The sequence below is a fragment of the Ctenocephalides felis genome, unplaced genomic scaffold (genome assembly GCF_003426905.1).
Source record: "Ctenocephalides felis isolate EL2017-DRISC unplaced genomic scaffold, ASM342690v1 CF-g0.4_SCAFFOLD_03571, whole genome shotgun sequence".
In the NCBI taxonomy this organism is placed as follows: Eukaryota; Metazoa; Arthropoda; class Insecta; order Siphonaptera; family Pulicidae; genus Ctenocephalides; species Ctenocephalides felis.
This window is the reverse complement of record NW_020539725.1, coordinates 5,246,901-5,263,799: the sequence shown is the minus strand read 5'-3', so window position 1 is coordinate 5,263,799 and position 16,899 is coordinate 5,246,901.

Here is a 16,899-nt window from a genome sequence, read left to right as displayed (position 1 = left end):
TTGTGTATTGGCCGAGGCCCGCGATGTTAATATTAGGATGATCCCCACATTTTAGGTAAAAATTTTTAGTAAGCTTTTTCATGTAGTCAAGTATTGTCGGTACGTCAGTCTGTTTGTGTATGTATTTTGAAGAGTAGTAATGTCTAGTCAGTGGGTCCCTTATTTTGTTAAGTACTATTCGTAGTGTCTTATTTTGTAATGTCTGTAGTTTCTGTAAGTTAGTCTTAGTCGTCGCGTTCCATGCAGGAGCGGCGTATGTCAGTAGTGGTCTTATTAGTGTCAAGTAAAGTGTCCGCTTGTTTTGCACGCTTAGCGGGCTGTTCTGGTTCAAGAGAGGTCTCAGTAGATTCAACATCCCGTAAGCCTGTCCAATTTTTGTATTAATATGTTTTGTGAAGCTGAGTCTATGGTCCAGGGTCACACCAACAACAACTGTTCGACTGCTAAGTACACAGTACTGGTATTGCGAAATAAGGATACGAAAGGGGAGTTATCCCCTAGAAATGGAAAATGAACATGAAAAACTTCGGAAAAGTCCCAAAGAAAAAGGAGGCTAGATAGCGACAACGTGGATGAGAAAATCTGTTTTCCTCATTAATACCGAGGCTGACGACAAAATGACAGGTTTTATGAAACTTTGTAAATTTGTCTGAGAGAAACTCGTAAACCTGTTATAGTGGTGAAATGTAAGAGATTAAAATTGTATTTGAGAAGCTAAAAAGTAATTATTTGGTAAGAAGGAAGGAAGACGTTCTGAAAAATTTCTGAATTAAATCGTTATTGTTACCGAATTTGTCCAAATCTTTCTAGATCTATATGTAATCAGCAGCACGTGCTCGAAATATTTTGCATTACGAATCAAAAAACTTATAGTAATAGCATAAATTTTTCGCTCGGAAGTTACAAATATTTTTACTAGTTAATGATAAAAAATAGGCATGTATAATTTACGATTGTATTTCAAATATTTCAAATAATCAATATAAATAATATATAGTCAATTTCCTCTACTACAAACTTTATTATAGCCAAACTTTCATCCATGGATTTCCGCGGTCCATAACCGTTAAGTTAAAAGAATTGTATGCATATAGATAACAATACTACAGAGATATATGCCAAAATCATAACCAGTAATATATGTAGTAGTTCTACTTGGCACAAAACTGGTATTCTTATTTGATTTAGTAGGGTAAACGGTTAAAAAAGAATTATTCTTGGTTTCATCCAAATGTAACCGAATTATGTTGTTACGAATATTTATTGTGTTTTTATTCACAGGCTTATAGTATCAGTATTGTCCACGAACATTTTCAAATCATTCACGCGTTAAATCTCTAATAAAAATTAACATAATTTATATAATAGATACCGAGTTTTTCTAAAATGTATCTAAAAATGTATCAACATAGAGTTAGGTTAAGTTGATCAACATATATTTAATATGACTATCTTTAACATGCTATGTATGAAGTTCTAATTTTCTTTTTTTCACTAATATGTATCTTATTAAAGTTCATGTTTTTATATAGTCATATGTTTTTATTTTAATTGGTAGTAAAAGAAATATCTTATGAAATATTATGTATTATTAATATACATTTTCATAGCAATTACAAGAAATATAATTTATCCTCGTATTATAGAATGCCGACAATAAATATTAAATCATTAAATGAAAGCGTAATTATAAATAGTGTACTAATTTTTAGTATATAAAACTGTACTTTACACTTTAGCGTTTATCAAAGGATTTAAATAATTACTTATATTTATCAAAGATTTAGATATTTCAAATATTTAATTATTATCATATACATTTTAAATTTTTTAATAGTCAAATACCGAAAATCATAGATTCCAAAGATTGTGTTTCATATTTTCGAATAATAACCAAAAATATTTATATTCAGCACTAAAAAGGTTTTAATTTTACATGGGTGAAAAGCAAATTTTGGAACATAATTAAAAATACTTATATGATAAACTGTCCTAAATTCCAATGATTAAGTACATTCGACATATTTTTTATATCAGACAAAGGAAATGTATCAAGAAATGTAAAAAAATTGTGTCCGTTCTCATATATATCGTATCAATCACACTTCTCAATGAGAAATCTATTCTGCAATAGTCAGAGGTATGAAAAGTGCTAATATCCTTATAGCAGAACAAAAAATTAGATGAAATTAATACAGAATTTAAATAAGTGCATCATTGCATGTTATTTTTGATCTATTTGTTTTGTACTCTAACTTAATGAATACAGAATAAACTAAATGAAAGAGGCATTTTGCATTGGATGAGCTTCTCAATACGTAGACATAATCAACTTGATCAAGATGATTTGAGATTAAAGTATTGAGTAAAATGATCGACTGTGTATTTCAAAAATAAAATTTTCGCTTTCACCAAGAAATAATCAATGCAATTTCTAATTGGTAATTTTACAACATACTTATGATATCTGTAATTGTATAAATTAAATTTAGCACATACCATTTTATCGATTTCATATTCTAAAATGTATTTTATTTACGTCAACTGTAATCAGTAGCTTCCTGCAAAACGCAGGTTCTACGTATCCTTTAGAATAGGTTCTGATTAGAATCCCTAAAGCGCGCGGGAAAGTTCCAAATTTGGAATAATTTTCTGAATTCAACTGCTATTTGTAGGCATATAATATTTTAGTATGTTACTACAAACTCTAAATAGTCACACAAAGTTTCAGCAAAATTGTCAAGAAAATAAATTCGACAATTCAAAAAATTTTAGAATTCCGGCAGGTCTTTACCAAAAACTAATCAGCACGATTCTCAACCAGTACCTTTCGAACAGTTTTTAAATTTTTAAAAATTATTCAGAATTATGGGCTGATACGTGGACGAGAAATTTTACATTTTCTACTAATTGTTATGAAACGGTTTAGCTGGTTCTCATAAAGTTACATCGAATAACTTATAAGTTTTTGAAATCGATCTAGTCGTTTTTGAGAAAACGTCGAAGAAAGGTCAAAAATTTGCTCACATACGATCACACACATATACATACTTTTCCAGATTTGGTCTCATAAGATTCAGAATGACTTGAAACGTCAAAAAACTTAGCGAAACGAATTTTCTGGCAAAAACAAACGGGAATTTAAAAACTCATTTAAGGTTTATATATTTGAAGCACTTCTGTATTAACTGAATCTTTTCAATATCTCCATCGAACAATCAAAAACCGCATTCCGTTATCCCTTAACCAGCGTATAAACTCCGCATTTGATGTCCTCCATCCCCGTATTGTTTTAGCATGACAATGATCGCAACCCTTTCTCTCGTTCCGTTGAACATTCGTTGTTATTATTTTGCTCGGTTGTTGAAAAGCGGCCGAATTTATGCACCCTCCTATTCAGAACACCCCTTCGCATACAAGTTTAATTAAAATATATTCAGCGTCTTAGCAGGTACTTAACATAAGAGAACGTTATCATAAAGAAACATTATTTAAACATATCTATGACGTAGAAGTAGTACGAACAACGGCTAATGCGCACACTGTATGTAATATGCTTCGGTGAAGGGGTTGATAACATTTTATTAATAGGCAAAATAGATTTATTTTGTATTAGTATTATATATTCTTGGATGATATCAACTGCTTATAAATCATTTATTATATTTTAGCTTATTGTTAGTTACAATGTTGCACTCGTTGATACTAATTAAACCACGAAGGCTTTATTACTTCTTTTCTTGATTTATTCAGTTCCTGAAGAAAAAATTCATATTTTTTACTTTGAATCTAATTGGATAGTTTTACACTTTTTTGGCGTTTCAAATCATTCTGAATCTTTTAAGACCAAGACTGAGATTTTTTGTATAGCGAAAGAAACGCATTTATGGATCACAGACTGAGTCTTTTGTCAGGGTAGGTCGAACTCAATACCATTTGGGTATAATACCGACTAAAACCTCTCTTGCCTCTGGTCCCCACGGAAACCGCCGTTAGGCATTACTTCGTGGGGGGAGGACCTAGAATGTTATCATTCTTTCGCTGATTTTATACTTATCTTTTAAAGAGCAAAGTCCCATTTGCCTTTTCTCTTTCCCTAAAACATAAGTCAATTAGCGCATTTTGGTTTGGGCGTCCAACAGTAGATATCAGCCGATGGAATAGGTTTGTATGACTTTATCTGGGCTGATTTTTCAATTTTCGTAAACTTTTTGTCAAAAACGACGGAGTTAAATTCAACGATTTAAGACATTCGATGAAAGTCTATAAGCACTAACGTTGATTAGTTTTCCGAGACGAGCAACTGAGCTCAGGTAACAATCGCCTAGAATTTTGCAAAAAATCCTAAACCAATATACATTTATTTTTATACCATGCCTACAATGCATCTGAAATTATTTGTTATATTTTATTTTAGGTACATTGATAATCGGGCTGATAAATTATCAAAGGAAACAAATTGATTTTATAACTTTCTGCTTTTTTTGTTCATTAATCAATAATGAAAGTGCAATTTCTAATAAACTAAATTAACGTGTAACACCTCTTCACATACTTAAGTCATATGTTATAATTCTGCTTAAGTGTACCGGCCCGATTCGGTGACAAGAATCGATTCATTTATTCGATAGATCGATCACACATCGGAAGTATCGGTCTTGTATTGCGTCTTTTGTAAACAAAGCGCAAATTTGTCAGGGGCTTGCTCCGCTTCCGACGCTAAATTATAAGGTGAACGTGCCTTTTGCTACTTTCATTCCAAATTCTGGGTCGGAATTGGTAATGGATTGAAAGTCAGCACATTTGAAAGTGTTATTCAAAATTTTCTAAAACCAGTACAGTATTTTATATTTTAATAAATTCAGTGGACATCGTAAGAAAATCGCCAGAATTCCCGGGCGGGAGCCTCGGGAAATGTCGCAAGACATGATGGACGTCTTGACGAGCACCGTCCTAAAAAACAAGTACCAGGCATTATCGGACCGGAGTGAAATGGACACGGATCGAGAGATAGACGAGTACCGGACAGTCAAACGCAAGAAACGGTTGAGACAAAACAACGCAGACAATGTGATAGGAAACCAGACTGTTAACACTCTGAAGCCATCTACATCGAAAACGGGGAATTTAGCACCCAAGAACACCACCGTAACAGATCCAAAGATTCCACCTATCATCGTCAAAGGCCAGCTGGATTTAAAAGTGATCAAATATATCAAAGATACGACGAAAATAATATTCAGGACCCAATATTTAAAGCCACAATTGCACAAAATATATGCCGATACGATTGCAGAACATGAAAAACTGAAAACCATACTAAGGGATTGTGATTTTCAATTTTACACCTATACTATGCAGCATGACATCCCTAAGAAAATCACTATAACTGGCCTAAATCCAGACATGACTGAAACGGTGGTTCTTGAAGAACTGAAAACCAAGGGCATTAAAGTAAAGCAGGTGGTCCAAATTAAGAAGAAGGAATCGGACGGCAGTCAGCGCAAACTCCCTATATATATTGTCCTTCTAGATAAGGAACAAGAGATGGCCAAACTGAAGGAAATAAATAATATAGAAGGACATATATTTAAATGGGAGAGTTACAGGCCACTAAATAAGACTATACAGTGCCACAAGTGCCTGAACTTCGGCCATACCTCGTACACGTGCGACATGCGTTACCGGTGCATTAAATGCACGAACGTGCACCCACCAGGAGTGTGCACGAAGCCATCAACGGAGGAACCGAAATGCGTGAACTGCCAAGAAAACCACCCGGCTAACTATTCTAAATGCCCAGCTCTAATCAACTATAGAGCAAAAAGAGACAAAGATGCGCTTAAGAGAAATCCAGCATACAAGCCAGCGCCAACACCTGCGCCGCTGACGAGGAGCTTCTCGTCAGCCTTACAACCCACCAGCGATGGCCGTAACAACAGATCTGCGTTTCCTGAACTCCCGGTACCATCATCACCACGAACACAGCCGGCCTCCCAGTATCCATCGCCGAAGATCCAGCCAACACCAGAACCGATCCGGCCAGCATCCTCACGAATCCGGCCTACCAACAGCCAGTCCGATCCAGACCTGAGTACACCGGAGGGACTATTTACTGTTATGGGCGAGATCAGGAAGTTATTCGCGGATCCCGAGGTAAGACAAATTTTCAGTGAGCTTTATAAACTGACAAAGACATTGAACACAAATATGACTTACAATGACAAATACACAACCATACTTAACTTTTTAACGGCATGCCCATAAATCACGCACGCGACATACACATAATGTACTTCAACTCCAACGGACTCAAAAACAACGTAAACGAACTGAAACAGACTATAACAAAATATGACTTGGACATTGTACTAATTAACGAGACACACCTGAAACCTACGGACAGACTTTACATCAACAACTACAAAGTATACAGGAACGACAGACCGACAAACTCACGCGGATGGGGAGGCACTGCAATATTGATCAAGTCTAATATCAGACACGAGCAAGTGCCAAACCTGACAGCGGGCGGTTCTGAAATAACAACTATTAATGTATACAAAAGGGTCAAAAAGTGACTATAATATCGATTTACATCCCGGCAAGCGGACTGCAACTGACGGACCTACAAAACCTACTTGACTCAAACACACACGTCTTAATGGCAGGAGACTTCAACGCGCAACATACATCTTGGAACTGCAACTACAACAACACGAACGGAATCCGACTCTACGAATATCTGACGGAACACAACACCACGGACGCACAACTACACTATCCTGACACGCCGACCAGATACGCCACCGTACAAACGCACCATCACAGCACGATCGACCTGGCCTTGACAAAAAATCTTCACATAACATCCGAACCCATAACTAGAACACTTTTCAACTCTGACCATAACCCTGTTTTTATGACCATCTCTGACAGACTCGACGTCGACAATACTCCAGAACGCAACATTTTGGATTATTCCAGAGCCAACTGGCCACTTTTTAGAGAAATAATTACAGACAATATACGACACACGATACCCATAGAGACCAATACAGACATAGAGGAGGCTGTGACACATCTGACACGGACGATCACGGACACCATCCAACACACAATACCGCTGCGACACGCAAATACATCCACATTTGACACACTACCCGAACAAATATTAGTTAAAATTAAATTAAAGAACAATATAAAGAAACTGTGGCAACGTACTGGTGACAGACTACTAAAGGAACACGTGAACAGACTGACAAAAATTATTCATAATGAGATACGTGAGCACCGGAACGACACTTGGACTAAAAAACTAGAAACCATCAACACTGACCCGCACAAAGTTTGGCAAACAGCCAAAAGGCTGACGAGGAAAACAACACCTATCCCGCCACTCAAACTACCTGACAACAATTACGCCACGACACCAGCAGACAAAGCAGAAATTTTAGCAACACACTTTGAAAACATACACAGACAAAACGCCGACATGTCCAACGCAGACTTAAAACGAGACGTACGCAATTCTATTCAAAATTTTACTGAACAATTTAACGACAAAGACCTACGAATAGACCCTGCCACAGTTTCAGAAATAAAATCGACAATCAGAAAACTACCGAACAGGAAAGCACCCGGACCGGACGGACTACAAAATATAATACTGAAACAACTACCAACGAACGCATACATACTAATCACACGACTGGTTAACCGTATAATGGCCAAAGGCCACTTTCCTGCTTCATGGAAAACATCTACCATATTTCCTATCCTGAAGCCGAGGAAACAGCCAGACTCTCCGCAAAATTACAGACCAATCAGCCTCCTCAATACAATGAGCAAAGTAACTGAAAAGGTACTGCTCAAACGCATCAACAGACACATCAGACGAAACAAGATTATACCAGACACACAGTACGGCTTTAAGGAACAGCACTCTACGTTACATCCACTGACACAACTAATAGAAAACACTGTACTCAACTTCAATAGACGAAACCATACCGGATTGGTGTTGCTCGATTTCGAGAAGGCTTTTGACACCATCTGGATGGACGGACTGATACACAAATTCATAACCCTTAACTTTCCACCATACATCACAAAACTACTCCATTCTTACCTCGCAGACCGTAATTTCACAGTTCAAGTAGACAACACACCCTCGACGATTAAACAAGTGACGGCGGGAGTACCGCAGGGCTCGATCCTGGGACCGTCCTTGTTTAACGTCTACATCCACGACATGCCCACTGACGCCGACACAACACTGCTGACATTTGCTGACGACACTGCCATTTACAGATCATCACGTTCACCAACGCTACTGACTACAAAAATACAAAGACATATAGACGCCCTGACTGATTACACGGAAAAATGGCAAATTAAAATTAATCCTTCTAAAACAGAAGCAATTTTCTTTACAAAAAGTCGATGGTCCATTACACTTACTGACTTGACGAAACTAAAGGTAATGGGCCATGAAGCTGAGTGGTCCAAGGAAGTCAAATACCTTGGCGTAACCTTGGACTATAGACTCAGCTTCACAAAACATACGAATACAAAAATTGGACAGGCTTACGGGATGATGAATCTACTGAGACCTCTTTTGAACCACAACAGCCCGCTAAGCGTGAAGAACAAGCGGACACTTTACTTGACACTGATAAGACCATTGCTGACATACGCCGCTCCGGCATGGAACGCGACAACCAAGACCAACAGACGGAGACTACAAATAGCACAGAATAAAGCACTAAGATTGGTACTAGACAAATCAAGGGACCCACTGACGAGACACTACTACCCAACGAAATATTTACATGAACAGACGGACATACCGACTATACTAGAATACATAAAGAAGCTCACTGAAAATTTTTACCGAAAGTGTAGGGATCACGATAATAGTACCATCCGCGCGTTAGGCCAGTACACATCAGAAATGATCTGGTACAGGAATTATGCCATGCCAAACTACCTGATCGAGCCCGCAGTGAATACATAAGTCATAAAACAATGAATGAAGGATTTTTTTTTAGGAGATAAAACTTTTCTCCTTTTTTTGTCCTTAATGCGTAATAATGAATAAACTATTGTACAAATACAAATATATAGACAATGTTGCAAAACCATAAACTTTTGGGTAAAATACCTCCAGGGTAGACAAACCCACATATAATTCACTGTATTTTACACTGTATTTATTGAATAAATTTTTATTTCTGTCTGTCTGTGCTTAAGTGTACCATGCCTTCGGTGAGTTATACATAGAAATCATGATGACTTTTATTCTTTCTGTTTTATCGTATTTTTATATTTACTTTGATTGGGTAAAATTCTGCAGAAAAGGGAAAAAATATTATTACTTAAGCAAGAACAAATATAATTATGTTTACGACTGAAAATTTCCAAGCCCTGTTGTGTTCTTCAGACGAGTTTCGTTCATGTCTTCTTTATGACACTTTAGTTTCCTATTGTAAATATTTTTACCTTGCGTCTTTACTAAAATAGAGAAATTGACCTGATATAACATAGTTTCTTTTTATTTTGAAGCATTTGAAGCCGTTTAGTTTGTTTTTATACATATTTATTTATAGTATATCATAGTTAATATTTTTGTTAATTTACTTTCATGAAAATCATTTGCTTTATGATATAATAACTTTGCTTTAACTAAACCGATTAAAATGAAAATTTTTATAAGAATTGGCTAATATGTTTCAGTTTCTACGCAAATCTATATTATTAATTTGATTCTGTTCGGTTTTATTACACAGCCCACAGCCCTAGCTCTACTGCATTATGAAGATAAAAAGAATCTTATACAGACAAAATTTATGTTTTCAATTTAAATAATATGGATTCAAAAAATATTCGATTCATATTGATGGAAAGACATGTCGAGTAGTGTCAAAATCGGCAATTTTTCGAGAGAACGGAGCGGTCGATTTAAATGATTCAAAAAACGTTTGACTTCTATATTTGCAATAAAAAATTGTTTAAAATTTTGAGAAGGCAGGTCTAGCAGTTTCGGAGGTACAGAGAAAAAACTCTAAAAACAGATATTTAAAATTATGCAAGCTCATTTTTATGCATCAAATATGTGATTTTCAATATTTGTATTTTGTTCAGATTGATTTTTTACTTTTACATAGGAGTTTTGTACCAATATGCACAAAATGAAAAGATTGCATGTACTAACAAAATTATGTAGGTTTGATGCTGACACTAAATAATTTTGTGACCTCATCCAGCGATGGTGCCAACAATTTGTAGGTTCTTTCTGCTGCTAACAAAGCTGTCAACAATCTGTGGAGACTAATCAGTTAAACAGACGAAAACGTTTGATGTATTCATTTATTTCAGATCTTGTACACTTTACATATAACTTTAACAACTGAGAAACTGATCTGAACTTTGTGAAAACTAAATGACGACAAAGCTTATACTACTCTGTCTGAAGACTACTGAGTATGATTAAGGTATTGAACTTGATCGACGAATAGACTCATACTTGACGCATATTACTCTGAACTTATACTCTAGAAAAAAGTAAACTACGACTGACTGCGAAAGCGTTACTGCAAGCCTTTTTTGAGCTCGCTTTCAAAGAGACTTTGCAATCTTAGATAACAATATTTCACGACTTGATCAATGTCATCGCAGAGTGCAACATAATAGGTGACTAAGTTGTTATTGCGTATTTTGTGGTCTAGAAAGGGATTTTATCAACAACACGTGCTGAGCTTGGTAAGTATACTGCGAACATACATTGTTGTAGCAATGACTAAATCTACAAACTGCGTTGTTTGTATTCTGACCGTAATAGTGGTTTATAATATTATTTGTAATTTTTACGTATGGGTGTATACACCTTACAGTTCATACACTTTTACGATATGCATTATCTTAAGAATAAAAGAGTCCAATGATGCATTTATTTATATGCTTACACGAAGTAAACATTTATAAGTGAACAATACCTTTTATAGCCTAATTTATTAGCTCTTATATTTCATCCATCAAATACGATTTATAATAAATCCAGCAATTGTTATTGATCATTGATCCATTTTCATTGTTCATTGATTATTTTCATTGCTCATTGATTATTTTCATTGCCCATTGATTATTTTCATTCTTGGAAAGTTTAATCAAGGTACGGAAAGTGTCAGCAATTCGCTCTTAGCCAGGATGCATTGCACTACTAGTTCTTCATTTAGTAGGGACTTGATTTGAAGTATAAATGTTATTAATCCCTGGTCTTGCATAGAGAAAACTGTGAATTTTAGTTGCTAGCAGTCACGCGCAGTGGCACTTTATCATTTTCTTAACTTAATTGGTTGCATCTTATTTCAGACCGCGGCGCACCATTCGTACACAGTACCACGTCGCTTTGGTTATATTTATTTTTGCTGCTTATGACTGCACGTAATAAATATGCGTTATATTAAATGAAATATTAAAGTGAGGACTCGCTTTTTCTCGAAAACATGGTGTTGATTATTTAATTGCGTACTTAGATTGTGTACACACATTAATTTTTGACGTGCTTGAGGACGTAAATATATGTTCTGGACTGAGAATTTCTTGTGTTTTTAAAAGTTGAAGAAAATAAGAGAAACAGAACTAGTATCTGTCTGTAACAGCGGTTACTAGTAACAGGCCTTTTTCTATAGTATCTTAAACGATTTTAAAATATTTTTTGTCTCAATTGGACATGCAAACCTTTGTACATAATATTGTTATAGCTCCGCAGGCCGACATAATAAACTGAACTGTGCATAAAATTGATCTACTATAATAGTTCTATACGCATTATTGGTATCGGCTAAGTTTGAATTTTATATAAACTATTTTGTTCCAAATTTATCAATCTTTGATACTGTGCAACAGTTTTTGTGATTGCTAAAATGTATGCAAATTTATTTTGATTGATGTAAAAAAATCGCACCTGGGGTTAGTTGAAACGAAACTTAAAGGTCAGTTGTAACATAAAAAATTAATTTCAAAAAGGATTGAATGGAATATATCGTTTGTAAGATTATAGGAGGCACTATATATTTTATTTCTATTAATCACGGTTTGCATTGATGTATGAAAAGATTTACTTAGAACCAAGAAAGTTTTCTTAAAAATAAGTGAAGAATAATTTATCACAGATATTTTTATCGTTTTTGTGTCGTTACTACTTACTCTGGTCGATGTTACAACTAGCCTCAAACACGTAATAAGTTGCAACATCACACCTTTTTTAATAATTGATTAATTGTAAAATAATGAAAAAAATTTGTGGAACTGCGCTCATTCAGATAAAACTATGTTATTGTTATGGATTCTAAATTGATATTTATCAATAATTTATATACTTGTAGTATTTTTTATTGTTATTACGTATTATCGAGAACTATCTCCATAATTTATATTTATTAATTATTATATGCAATTATGATGTACCTATAGATAATTAAGAAAATTTTTATAAGCTTCAAGTACACTATATATAATATGGCTAAAATTGCAGAGGAAAACATAAATACCTAATACATGGAATAAGATAATATATGTTTATTAAAAGTCACATAGACTAATAAAAGATTGGTATTTGAGAATTTTTTATGGACTAGTAGCTCAATTTAATTAATTGGTTAATTGATTATGCCTATTTTAAAGGTAAATAATAGCCGAAGTAACTATTAGTACCTGTTAGTGATCTAATCGTAAGTAAAGATGTGTCTGTACAGTTTTTTATATAATTAAAGTAGGTAATTAAATTAGCAAACTAAATTAACTTGTGCAGTTTGTTAAATTTATTCAGTTTTTTTAAAGGAAATAAAATATAGTATAATCCATGCGAGTAATAGTTATGTAATTTATTCGAATCAATTACAAACTTTTTCACTTTGAGTGAAATAATTGATATAGTAAATTAATTTCTGTAAATATTGTTTTATGTTCTATACTAATTTAAATCTGTATGATAACCATCACATACGTGAAAATAATTCATTCATTCAAATGTAATGAATTACTGCATCGGATTACACGAAGTCTATAATTGCAGATCGCAGGATAGCTATCCTTCATACACTGTTACATATTAAATTGTCTGTAAAAGTACATGAATCTACCTATTTTATAGTTTGTAAAACCTAAAATCATCCATTCATTCATCCCAAAATTTCGATATAAATTCCAACACGTGATTAAATTTATAGATCTCCGACTTAATTATTGCATTTCAATCAAGAAAGCTATTACCTCGACTTTCATTTGGCGAAGTTACTTGTTAGTAGCTCACGCAACTTGTTCTCTAATTGCATAAAATTGATTAGTTCGCAATTGTAAATTAATTAACTCACCATGCGGAAGTATATTCAATTGCAATTACACTATAAGGATACTACTAAGGGCACTTTATGTCTTGAAGAGGTAATTCGAATAATTTATTATATGGCCGTAATAATTAAGATTAATGAGATTTTTATAATATTTATAACAATTATAGTGCAACGAAACAATTGTAGAGGAAAAGACGATATATGGGAAAATAACAGGAGTTTATTCAAAATTTGGTTGAGTAATGAAAGATTGCTATACCAGAATTCATCATGTAGTACGATGTGCTCAATTTAGTTTATGGATTAATTGATTGCGTATATAAGTGATACGTTGAATGACAGCCGGAGTAAGTTTTGGTACCAGTCAGTATTTACATTCTTGGAATTTAGTCGTACAGTATAGTATCTGAAAAAAACTAGTATCATTTTAATTTAGGCACTAAATTGTTTCAAACAAACGACAACGATATAATCATTAACTATAATTCCATAAATTAGTTTGCTTAGGTCGGCATTTAAATTATCACTCATATCATATTATGGGTAGTAATTTTCTAGGACAGATTCGTGGGATGAGTTTAACTCCAACTCGATTCAGGGAAGAATAGGGTGAGAAATTTCTTATTGCCGTTTCACACCACAGTACTTAAAAATGAACTAATTTCAATTAGAACGTATTTTCGATCTTTTTAAGTGAAAATTGTTATCACTACTGCATGATATCAAGTTATTCTGACCGCACAGAGACAATGCACTCAACCGTTACGCTATGAAGCACCTTTAGAATATTATAAAATAACAAAATTAAGAAATAATTAAATATTTCTTTTATTTAAAATTGTTTTTGTTATTTGTAATAGTAAATTTAAATTACATTGTAGTCTACAAAAATTACATTATCTATAGTCTTTTTACATTATATGTATGAGCATAAATGGGTTACTAAGTAAACAATTACAAGTTAAACAATTTGAAGTGTACACACTATAAAAATATATATGATCATTAAATATCAATAATTGTTTCGGTTATAATTATTTATCCCCATTGTGTATTAAAATTTTTACCTCTTCAATAAAAATGAAATCGCAAAATATTTTCATGCACAGAAATATAGAAGTGTGTCTTATATCTAGAAACTATAGTAAAAAATGGCATATTAAAGCTTGTGTGTTTTTAAAATTAATATAGATTGCTGGAAACTAATATAATTACCTAACCTACTTCTGCTGGAACAGCAATGCACTAATTACAGTGAATATACGTAGCCCAGGTGCAATGGGTATTTTTCTAGTTTCAAATATATTTTATTTCTTAATAACAAAAAGTTACATGCCATAATGACACAAATGAAATAATTATTATGAGATGCCTTTTTTAAATTTTATGTATAACTTTAAGACAGACTTTAATTCATCGATGAACGCCCTTATGTTTCCTAATATGTGCCCGCATAGAATTTTTTTTGTATTCGTGAGAAATAAGCAAATTTAAGAATGAAAATACTTATATTTTATTAAATTTTTAAGTAATTATGGTTCAATTTTTTTTTTAAATTTAGAGTTTGTTATTTCACTAACAACAGCAGCATCTTATTAATATTGTACCAAAGCAGTAAAAGCTGCTTGTACAATTGAAAAAATCACATTGAAATTATATCATTAACCTAAAGTTGTTAGGAATTGGAAAAGAAACATTTACAAAATTTATGTTATATTTCAAATTTACAAATCAGTATAATCAGAGTCATGATAATAGGCATGAAACCTAGTGCGTACAAATTTTGTTACTCAATAATTCAATAAAGTGTATTCTAGAACATCAGACTTTGAACTTATAACCTTGCTGATTGCATCTAAACAATTTGATAAATAAATTTAATTTCTATATGTCGATTGTCGTTTATCGTTTAACCAGTAATAACAGATTTTTTTAAAACTATTAGAAATAAATTCACTTTCTATTTGAATTAAACTCGATAAAATTATTTAACAACTTCTATTACCAGCTCTCGCGCTATTTAAGTCGGGAACAATACTTCGAGTTAAGCGAATCAGCGTATATAAATCAGATATTGCGCTATGCAACCAATAATAATTCTCCTTCAGTTCTATTCTAACACATATTACTCAAATATTGCAAACCTAATACATTTTCTATGTAAAATTATTCTATAGAACATCCAATATACACTCGTGCGTTTAGAGAAACAATCAATTGCAAGAGATACATAAATTGAATATTTTTTCAAAATAAGTAATCAATTCCGTATTGAATACCTATAAAGATTTAATTAATGTTTTTAGTGATCATATGAAAAATTTAGAAGATTTTGAAAAATCTCTAAAAGTTTAAAAAACTTCAGACCTTGAAAATTTTGATTAAAAAAACACAGCTTAAATTAAAGCTCGAAAAAGTTTGAACATTTTTTAAAACTTTAAAAAATTTTGAGTAAGAGTTACAATTTTAAACAAAATTTAATTACGGTTTGGAAAAAATTGACATTTTGAGACATTGCATAGATTTAAAAAAATTCTAAATCACAGCAACATCGTTGAGAGTAAATATGTAAATTTTAGGTTGAACAATTTCAGAGCTTAAAAATATTAGAAAATTAGAAATAAAAAATTTCAGGCCTTGCAAATTTTGAGTAGTTGAAATGTTTTTGCAGAGTTGGATAAACACCAAAGAACTCGCAGGTGCTTGCCAAAGCTGTTAAAAAAAGGTATTGAAAAAATCAGAAATCAGAAATTTATTATTTGAGGATTTTGAAAATTATTGAAGAGCTTGATGAATGTCAAAGAATTTGATAAATCTCTAAGAGCTTGAAAAACATCGAAGAATTTTATAATTCTCAAAGATTTGCAAAAATCTCAAATGGTAGAAAACTACAAACTTGCATAGTCTTGATGAGTTTGGTCAATATTGAAGAGTTTTAGGAAGTTAAAAGTAATTTCAAAATTTGTAGGAGCTAGAAAAAATTGACTCCTGATAAACTATATTTTATTTCAATTTTAAGAATTTTAAGAACCATTGTGAGAAGCGAAGAATTTTTAATTATAGCATATATCATATTTTGATATTGTCCTATTTTAATATTGTCTTGTGAGAAGTCTGGTATTATATATATATATATATATATATATATATATATATATATATATATATATATATATATATATTGTATTGAATAACTTGAATATTCATGAAAAAAAAACAATTATCTGACTATGTTCAGTAAAACTCCGACATAATTATTTCATTATTGGAGAAATGTGTTTTTTGCTGTGTTTCAAAAATTTGGCAGCGGGTCAATTCGCCCCATAAGCGGTTTAAAAACTGGTGGCAAACAGGACCAATGCCTTATTTTTAATTTTTAAAGGATTTTACGGTATAATAGCTACGTTATTCAACCAATGCAAAATATTCATTCTATGGGTACAAATTAGTTCTTCAGTGGTATGAAGCAAAAAAGCGGTTATAGTTCCATGAATAATTCCAAGAAACTTTGTCGATTCAAACAGATTTGTAAATTTTCATTGAA